This window comes from Rhinoderma darwinii, chromosome 4, assembly GCF_050947455.1.
Source record: "Rhinoderma darwinii isolate aRhiDar2 chromosome 4, aRhiDar2.hap1, whole genome shotgun sequence".
NCBI lineage: Eukaryota > Metazoa > Chordata > Amphibia > Anura > Rhinodermatidae > Rhinoderma > Rhinoderma darwinii.
This window is the reverse complement of record NC_134690.1, coordinates 399,963,589-399,974,950: the sequence shown is the minus strand read 5'-3', so window position 1 is coordinate 399,974,950 and position 11,362 is coordinate 399,963,589. Positions and strand designations below refer to the sequence as shown.

The 11,362-nt window shown below is 40.8% G+C and overlaps 1 long non-coding RNA gene across 1 annotated transcript; it reads left to right on the top strand.

The window, feature by feature from the left end:
- Positions 1-4,591: 4,591 nt before the first annotated feature.
- LOC142761436 (uncharacterized) lies at positions 4,592-7,921 on the top strand. Its single transcript, XR_012883642.1, has 2 exons — positions 4,592-4,989; positions 7,425-7,921. It is a non-coding gene; the product is annotated as an uncharacterized LOC142761436 (long non-coding RNA).
- Positions 7,922-11,362: the final 3,441 nt, after the last annotated feature.

Sequence of the window (11,362 nt, the reverse complement as noted above, 5' to 3'; positions counted from 1 at the left end):
CGTTGGAGGTCTTGGCAGCAGGACATCCTGTGGTCAGCTTATCATCCGGGGACCCTTCTAATAAAAGGGAAGGGATAGTCCAAACTAAATAAATATTAAGATTCTAGGTCCCCATTAAAGCCTTAAATTCATAAATCAAACAAGATGACTGATCTTCCTTCCACTGAGCCTCGCTGCAACCAATCAAAATCCAGCTTCGACTCTCCAAGCACAGGTCAGAAATTAAAGCATTGTCATTGGTTGTTATGATGCCCAGTGTCCCTATGATAATACTGAGCTGCAGGAGCACAATGACAGGAATTTCTGTCATGGGGACACAAAAAGGCTCTGCTCACCAGGAGGCCTGGACCTGTCTGATAACTCGGCACAGGAATACGATATTTAAATCATTTTTTCATATTTTTTCATATTTTTTGAAAGACCCTTAGAGAACCCATCTTCATACACCCTATAAGGGAATTCTGAGTTAATATCGGGGGGCTCCTCTGTTCAGGATCCTCATCTCTTGATCAGAGTGGAGAGCGGTTACATAGAGCGTTTCTCTCTCTGGAGGACCCGTCCTGTCCTGTATTACACAGACAACACATTGATATGAATGGACACTGTAATGCTTCATTTCCCCTCTGGTGGCGCTGCAGGGAAATTCCACACTTACTGCCAGGTTTCAGCACAGATCACAGCTGATCGCTGGCTGGGAGTCCCAGCAGGGAGACACTTTATGATGAGCTTTTTCTTAAGGTACGCTTCTAACAAGGAGTTGTCCATAGTGAAGAACCGTTTTAAAGGACTTTCATAGAGATCGTCTGGTGGTTCTCGGTGAAGTTTTTGTTTTTCATTCTGCAGTGTGATCCCCAGGAGGGGGTTTTGTGTAATTAATTCTGGCGTTATGTGCCGGTCTGGATCTTAGCGAGCTCATGAGACACTTTGTTCTGTGTCTCTGGGTGTTATTTCCAGGCGGCGCTGATATCTTGTTATATAGAGCGGCCTGTAATTCACGGCTCCACTTGCTTTTATAGATCGGTTTAAATCAAGCAATATTCCGCATTTTCAGTGACTGATTGTTTCTATCCTCTGTAATAGAATTATTTCTTGCAGCCGCAGCTTTGGCGCTGATTAGTGGTGATCGTTCAATGTGTTTGTTTAATTTGGACGGCTCAAAGTATTCTATTTTTCCATTTTATAACAAAGACTGATTAGCTGGCAGCCGCGCAGGATGATAATGTACGAGAGGCTCAAGAGGATCAGACAACAGAAGGCGGAAATAGAAAAATAAAATCATTCTGCAGGACAATAATAGTTACTGCTCCTATTATTATCATTAAAGTGAAACTCCACTAATCCAGAACACTACAAAATTCTACAGAACACTATAAAAAAAAAGTTCTGTGCCAGATTACAGGGTAGCTACTTTATTGGTGTGGCAGAGTTGTGCGGAAATCAGTCCGGCATCTATGATAGATAGATAGATAGATGATAGATAGATAGATAGATAGATAGATAGATAGATAGATAGATAGATAGATAGATAGATAGATAGATAGATAGATAGATAGATAGATAGATAGATAGATAGATAGATATGAGATAGATAGATAGATAGATAGATATGAGATAGATAGATAGATAGATAGATAGATAGATAGATAGATAGATAGATAGATAGATAGATAGATAGATAGATAGATAGATAGATAGATAGATATGAGATAGATAGATAGATAGATAGATAGATAGATAGATAGATAGATAGATAGATAGATAGATAGATAGATAGATAGATAGATAGATAGATAGATAGATATGAGATAGATAGATGGATAGATAGATAGAGTGGCGTAACTACCGCGCCCCCCCCCCATATGCTTGGTGGCGCCGCTAGAAGCCGTTATGGCTACTAAAGCAGTAGCGCTGCTACTATGGGGCTCACGCCGCCAAGCCTCCAACAAGTATAGGCTGGGCGACACAGGCCCTCTCATGCCCGTAGGCGTCACTAGGATCGGAGGGGGTCCCAGTGCTAGCGACAGCCAAATGCATGCATTAGCGCTGAATGGCCAGGCATGTTCCATGCCCGACCATTCAGCGCCTTACAATGACGCTGATTGGCTAGCGGCGCGATGACGTCATTGCGCCGCTTCCATGCTTGAAAGGCGCTGATTGACGGGGCAAGTCATTCTGCCCCGCCAATGAGCGTCATTGGGCGACGCTCTTTCAGCTCCTGCAGACCTGCTCAGAAGAGAGCCGATCTGCATCGCCAGTGAACAGGAACGGGATCATGTGAGGATGTAAAGTTTTTTTGTTTTTTTTTCTCATAAAACTGTTAATGGCATTATCTACATGGGGTCATCTATATGTTGGCCACTATACACAGGGGGGTCGATATGTGGGGCACTAGCTACAGGGGTGGTCTGTATGTGGGGCACAATCTACAGGGGGTCTATTTGTGGGGATGTGGGCCACTATATGTAGGGGGGTCTATATGTGGGCCACTATCTACAGGGGGGTCTACATGTCGGGCACTATCTACAGGGTGGTCTATATGTGGGGCACTATATTCAGTGGGACCTAAATGTGAGACACTATACAGGGGTGGGCTATATGTAGAGCACTATCTATAGGGGAGCTATTTTTGCTGCACTTTCTATAGGGGTGGGCTATATGTGGGGCACTAGCAACAGGGTGGCTATATGTAGGGCACTGTCTACAGAGGTGGGCTATACGTGGAGCACTACCTATAGGGCAAGCTATATGTAGGGCAGCACGGTGGCTATGGGGGCACTATCTACAGGGGGCACGGTGTGTTTGTGTGTGTGTGTGACAGTGTATGGTACTATTATAATCAGGGACACAGTGTATGGCGCTATTATAGTTAGAGGTGCAGTGTATGGTGCTTTATTATATTTAGAGGTGTTGAGAATTTTAACTACGTTTATAGGTGCAGAAATGTTTTAAAAGTGAGAATATGAAGACATCTGAGCGGAAAACTGCAGAAATGGGTCATGGCCGGTAGAAATCCATCATAGATGTCTGGATCGGAGGGAGAAGAAAAGAACTGGAATCTGAGACGTCACCGGTGAGTCACTTAATGTAAATGTTTATTCTGCCTCTAATCAGTATTGTAGTCATTGTGTGATCTGCAGCGAGATGATTATGATATGATTTTTTTTGTGAACCAGCATCTCCCAGTATATCCTTACCATTGTTCAGGCCATGCTGGGAGCTGTAGTTTTATGCCGTACACACCTATACGGCAGGGGTTGCACTAAATTGAGCTGTATTTGTTCTGGTGTTGTATATATGTACTGACCTTGGTTTGGATGCTGTATGTACGTACTGAGCTTGGTTCTGGTTCTGTATATACGTATGAGATTGGTTTTGGTGCTGTATATATGTACATAGCTTGGTTCTGGGGATGTATTTATGTACTGAGGTTTGTTCTGGTGCTGTATTTATGTACGGAGCTTGGTTTTGGTGCTGTATAAATGCTTGGGCTTGGTTCTGGTGCTGTATTTATGTACTGAGCTTTGTTGTGGTACTGTATATATGCACTGAGCTTATTTCTGGTGCTGTATGTATGTCAGAGCTTGGTTCTAGTGCTGTATTTATGTACTGAGCTTGGTTGTCGTACTGTATATATGTCAGAGCTTGGTTCTAGTGCTGTATATGTACTGAGCTTGGTTCTAGTGCTGTATTTATGTACTGAGCTTGGTTGTGGTGCTGTATACATGTCAGAGCTTGGTTCTGGATCTTTAGTTATATTGGATATATTTATAATAACAAAATTGCAGGGCAGATGGAATTGTTCTCAATTCATTGTATATTTCATGGTAATCTGTCAGGTAGTTTTAACCCCTTGAACCACCACCATGCGGTAATACATGACCTGACAATATTTCCAAACATTCCCTTGTATGTTTTTTTCAGATGCAGCAAAATTCTTAAAATCCACTTTTAAAACGGCGCACACTATATGCTAATTACTCATTAGAGGGTCATGGGGCGGTGCCGTTATCCTGAAGAGTCACATAGTCCTGCCTCCAAACCCACCTTTCCATGTTTGAGTGACATCTCCCTGACTGATACAACTTTCTCTGATGCGCCATTGCCTTGTGGCACTATACACAAAGGGGGGGGAGGCTGTGTGGCACTATACACAAAGGGGGGGAAGCTGTGTGGCACTATACACAAGGGGGGGCTGTGTGGCACTATACACAAGGGGGGGCTGTGTGGCACTATACACAAGGGGGGGCTGTGTGGCACTATACACAAAGGGGGGCTGAGTGGCACTATACACAAGGGGGAGCTGTGTGGCACTATACACATGGGGTACTGTATGGCACTATACACAAGGGGGGGCTGTGTGGCACTATACACAAGAAGGGGCTGTGTGGCACTATACACAAGGGGGGCTGTGTGGCACTATACACATGGGGTACTGTATGGCACTATACACAAGGGGGGGCTGTGTGGCACTATACACAAGGGGGGGCTGTGTGGCACTATACACAAGGGGGGGCTGTGTGGCACTATCTACAAGGGGAAGGTGGGGCGCCATCTACAAATGTGGTGTGACACTGTCTACAGGGGATAGATAGACAGACAGATAATCCGGCATTAAAGGGGCATAGTAGGTGCTGAATGAACAGTCACAGAAAAGTAAAGGCCGGACCATCAGACCTTGCGGTTTATGGGACTGGATTGAGGACATTTTACTTTACATTAAATACAGGCATTGTGTCAGTGTCTACAGTCCCCCGTCACTGGAGCGTCCGCTCCATCCGGATATCTCTCTATCTATATTTTCCATTGTCAGTTTTTGGGGCGGTTAATTTTATCTCGGCTGCTGGAGATAAACGAGGTGTTTGGTCCGCGCTGAGCGATGATTCTCCCGCGCTGCACATAAACCATCCGAGACACATCAGGAAAGATCAAAGAATGTGAAGCGTTTGAGGGAAACTTTCAGAGGACACTCGATGTATCTGACATCGTCTGGTATGAGCCGATCATGAAGTGACATTCTGCAGAACTGGCGAGTAAATATGACAGATTCATCCATCACATCCACAAAACAAGATGAGACACGTGGCCTCAGATACAACCTGAGCCAAATGACACATCTCCTGAAATACTCTGTGCTGCCGGAAGGCCCTGACTCATATCAGAGTCAGCCCGTGATCTCCCTCTTGTCTCCATTCCCATTTCAGCAAATGATTCATAATTATTGTGTCATGAAAAGTTATCCAATTTTCCAATATACTTTTTTTTTTTCATTTCCTCACGGTTTTCAAGATCTTTGCTTGTTGTTATCCAATAAGAACCTTTATTGTTGACTTCCAGGGATAATGGATGGGTACACAGGTGCAGGGCTCGTTACAGTACAGCTATCATAGCCCAGTCTTATAACGAGCTGTGCACCCGTGTGATCATCACATGACCAGGACAGATTTTTAACTCCTGGGAGTAAACAATGAAGGTTCTATTTGAAAAGACAGCAAGCAGAGATCTTGAAAACTGTAAGGAACTGATGCAGAAAATATTTTGGAAAATTGCATACGTTTTTATTAAACAAAGACTAATATTTATTTGCCAGAATACCCCTTTATTGATCAGAGAAGTGAACAGCACACTCTGAAATATTCTGTGCTGCTGAGGATGCTGATCCTTCCGCTATGTTACTATCAATATGTGACCTCCCACAAGACCAGCACACTTCCCTTCTTAAACACTCTGTGCTGCTCTTTTCATTATGTAACTTTCAGTCTGTGACATTCCACTTAGCACTGCCCCTGTCACATGTAGCCCTGTCCTCACTAACCTTATTACAAGAGGACAGATCACTGCCCCCACAATATCAGTACACATCTTTTGTGAAATACTCTGTGCTGCTTTGAGACTCTGCTCTTTCACTATGTAACGCTGTCTGTGACCTTTGACTTGTCTCCGTTCCCCTCCTCACATCATGACACTGCCCCTGTCACATGCAGCCCCATCCTCACTAACATCATTACATAAGCTTGTAGGTCACTCCCCCCCCCCCACCACAAGATCAGCACGCTCCTCTCCTGAAATACTCTGTGCTGCTGAAGACCCTGCTTCCCCCACTATATGGGCATGCCCAGACGTGGCGGATTTCTTCCGCCAGTGTCCGCATCAATGCCGCACAGAATCTGCGTTGCAGATTCTGTTGCGGCTCTGCCTAAAATATGCAGTAAATTGATGCGGACTAGCCGTTGCGTATTGAGGTGAAAGTACTTCCCTTCTCCATATCAGTGCAGGATAGAGAGAAGGGACAGCACTTTCCCTAGTAAAAGTAAAAGAATTTCATACTTACCGGCCGTTGTCTTGGTGACGCGTCCCTCTTTCGCCATCCAGCCCGACCTCCCTGGATGACGCGGCAGTCCATGTGACCGCTGCAGCCTGTGATTGGCCTGTGATTGGCTGCAGCCGTGACTTAGACTGAAACGTCATCCCGGGAGGCCGGACTGGAGACAGAAGCAGGGAGTTCTCGGTAAGTATGAACTTCTATTTTTTGACAGGTTGCTGTATATTGGGATCGGTAGTCACTGTCCCGGGTGCAGAAACAGTTACTGCCGATCGCTTAACTCTTTCAGCACCCTGGACAGTGACTATTTACTGACGTCTCCTAGCAACGCTCCCGTCATTACGGGAGCCCCATTGACTTCCTCAGTCTGGCTGTAGACCTAGAAATACATAGGTCCAGCCAGAATGAAGAAATATCCTGTTAGTAAAACCAATACGCTCTGCAGCACACATAACATGTGCATGACATCTGCGGACTTCATTGCAGAATTTTGACTCTCCATTGAAGTCAATGGAGAACTTCCGCAATGAGTCCGCAACCAGTCCGCCACACGTCCGCAACAACCGGTGTATGCTGCGGACACCAAATTCCGCACCGCAGCCTACGCTCCGCAGCGGTATTGTCCGCAACGCGTAAACGAACCCAACCACAAAGCTATGGAAAGCAATGGAGAAACGGGTCCGCTGCGGATTTCCAGAGCAATTCCGCCACGTCTGGCCATGCCCTAAAACTCTCAGTCTGTGACCTCATTCATCATCACATAAGAGGACAGGTCAATGATCCCACAAGATCAACACAACAATCTCCTGAAATGCTCTGTGCTGTTAAGAGCCTTGCCCCTTCCCCTATGTAACTCTCAGCCTGTGACCTTCCACTTGTCTCCATTCCCCTCCTCACATCATGACTCGGCCCTTGTCACATGCAGCCCAGTCCTCACTGACATCGTCACATGAGAGGACAAGTCACTGCCCCCCACAAGATCAGCACACTCTTCTCATGAAATACTCTGTGCTGCTGCCCCTTCCACTATGTAACAGTCTGTAACCTCCCGTAAAGCAAGTACCGTCTTCTGAAATCCTCTTTTGTTATATTTGTATCCTTGCAGTCATTATAGCGCCTCCTGTCAGAAATAGTCACGGATCTGGACAGGATGTGAATGTGGAGTTACTAAGACCCTGATGACGGAGGACGCGAGCCAAGATGGTGTCTCATCCAGCAATGATCCACATGTGCGCAGCTACGGGCCGTCATTTGGCTCTAATTTACAGTTTTGATGAAAATGAGTTTTTGGACGATTACCGACACGTCAATTGTTACAATTTATCTCACTTAAGAGAACGTAATGAACTCTCTACATGGCCCGAAATGACAAGCTGCATGGTGCGCCCTGAGCCCCCGCCATCTGTCGTCACTTTGCGTATTATGCGCTCTCTCCTTTCATAGGTCACATTATCCCGGGCTCCGTAACCTCATATACCGGTGTATGATGGCTGATCAGTAATCCACTGACGCAGAGATGGGAGATTATATCTCCAAGGTTCACACAGACAAGAAATCATAATGGTGTTATGTAAATAAAGCCTAATAGTCATAAAATGAAAAGTTCTGCAATTTTCTAATATACCTTGTGATTCAATTCTTCACCCTTTTCAAGATCTCTGCTTGTTGTCAGTGAAAAGGAACAATATACTTCACTTCCAGCGCACTTTGTCCTGACCTGCAACTTTTCACAGATGAGGGTTGCCAGTCTATATAAGGCCATGTTCAGACGTGGCAGATTTTTTCAGCTGCAAATGTTGGTGCAGATTTGGGGCAATTACGCAACGAATCTGCACCAACATTTGCATATTTGACAGGTAATTGAGACGTTGCAGAAAACACAGCGGACTTGCAACAGATTTCAGTTTTTGCATTGCAAGGGCTGATATCCGCAGTGAAACTCCGCTTCTTCTCCGCAACAGGCAGTGCATGCTGGGAGGGAAAATTACACACCACAGCCTATGGTCCGCAGCTGAGTTTTCCGCAATGTCTGAACTAATTTGCCTAAAAATGTATTGAAACAAATGTAAAAAACGTCCGCTGGAGAATTCCACTGTAATTCTCCACGTCTGAATGTGCCATAATACTGCCCCCTATATACAAGAATATAACTACTATAATACTACCTCCTATATACAAGAATATAACTACTATAATACTGCTCCTATATACAAGAATATAACTACTATAATACTGCCGCTATATACAAGAATATAACTACTGTAATACTGCTCCTATATACAAGAATATAACTACTATAATACTGCCCCTATATACAAGAATATAACTACTATAATACTGCTCCTATATACAAGAATATAACTACTATAATACTACTCCTATATACAAGAATATAACTACTATAATACTGTCCCCTATATACAAGAATATAACTACTATAATACTGCCCCCTATATACAAGAATATAACTACTATAATACTGCTCCTATATACAAGAATATAACTACTATAATACTGCCCCCTATATACAAGAATATAACTACTATAATACTGCCCCCTACGTACAAGAATATAACTACTATAATACTGCCCCCTATATACAAGAATATAACTACTATAATACTGCTCCTATATACAAGAATATAACTACTATAATACTGCCCCTATATACAAGATTACTACTATAATACTGCCCCCTATATACAAGAATATAACTACTATAATACTACCCCTATATACAAGAATATAACTATTATAATACTGCCCCTATATACAAGAATATAACTACTATAATACTGCTCCCTATATACAAGAATATAACTACTATAATACTGCCCCTATATACAAGAATATAACTACTATAATACTGCTCCTATATACAAGAATATAACTACTATAATACTGCCCCCTATATACAAAAACATAACTACTATAATACTGCCTCCTATATACAAGAATATAACTACTATAATACTGCCCCTATATACAAGAATATAACTACTATAATACTGCTCCTATATACAAGAATATAACTACTATAATACTGCCCCCTATATACAAAAACATAACTACTATAATACTGCCTCCTATATACAAGAATATAACTACTATAATACTGCCCCCTATATACAAGAATATAACTACTATAATACTACCTCCTATATACAAGAATATAACTACTATAATACTGCCCCATATATACAAGAATATAACTACTATAATGCTGCTCCTATATACAAGAATATAACTACTATAATACTGCCCCTATATACAAGAATATTACTACTATAATACTGCCCCCTATATACAAGAATATAACTACTATAATACTGTCCCTTATATACAAGAATATAACTACTATAATACTACCCCTATATACAAGAATATAACTATTATAATACTGCCCCTATATACAAGAATATAACTACTATAATACTGCTCCCTATATACAAGAATATAACTACTATAATACTGCCCCTATATACAAGAATATAACTACTATAATACTGCTCCTATATACAAGAATATAACTACTATAATACTGCCCCCTATATACAAAAACATAACTACTATAATACTGCCTCCTATATACAAGAATATAACTACTATAATACTGCCCCTATATACACTAATATAACTACTATAATACTACTCCTATATACAATAATATAACTACTATAATACTGCTCCTATATACAAGAATATAACAACTATAATACTGCTCCTATATACAAGAATATAACTACTATAATACTGCCCCCTATATACAAGAATATAACTACTATAATACTGTCCCTATATACAAGAATATAACTACTATAATACTGCACCCTATATACAAGAATATAACTACTATAATACTGCCCCCTATATACAAGAATATAACTACTATAATACTGCTCCTATACACAAGAATATAACTACTATAATACTGCCCCCTATATACAAGAATATAACTACTATAATACTGCCCCTATATACAAGAATATAACTACTATAATACTGCTCCTATATACAAGAATATAACTACTATAATACTGCTCCCTTATACAAGAATATAACTACTATAATACCGCTCCTACATACAAGAATATTACTACTATAATACTGCTCCTATATACAAGAATATAACTACTATAATACTGCCTCCCCATATACAAGAATATAACTACTATAATACTGCCTCCTATATACAAGAATATAAATACTATAATACTGCCCCTATGTACAAGAATATAACTACTATAATACTGCCCCTATATACAAGAATATAACTACTATAATACTGCCCCCTATATACAAGAATATAACTACTATAATACTGCCCCCTATATACAAGAATATAACTACTATAATACTGTCCCTATATACAAGAATATAACTACTATAATACTGCACCCTATATACAAGAATATAACTACTATAATACTGCCCCCTATATACAAGAATATAACTACTATAATACTGGCCCCTATATACAAGAATATAACTACTATAATACTGCCCCTATATACAAGAATATAACTACTATAATACTGCACCCTATATACAAGAATATAACTACTATAATACTGCCCCCTATATACAAGAATATAACTACTATAATACTGCTCCTATACACAAGAATATAACTACTATAATACTGCCCCTATATACAAGAATATAACCACTATAATACTGTCTCCTATATATAAGAATATAACTACTATAATACTGCCCCCTATATACAAGAATATATCTACTATACTACTGCCTCTATATACAAGAATATAACTACTATAATACTGCTCCTATATACAAGAATATAACTACTATAATACTGCCCCCTATATACAAGAATATATCTACTATACTACTGCCTCTATATACAAGAATATAACTACTATAATACTGCTCCTATATACAAGAATATAACTACTATAATACTGCCTCCTATATACAAGAATATAACTACTATAATACTGGCCCCTATATACAAGAATATAACTACTATAATACTGCCCCTATATACAAGAATATAACTACTATAATACTGCTCCTATA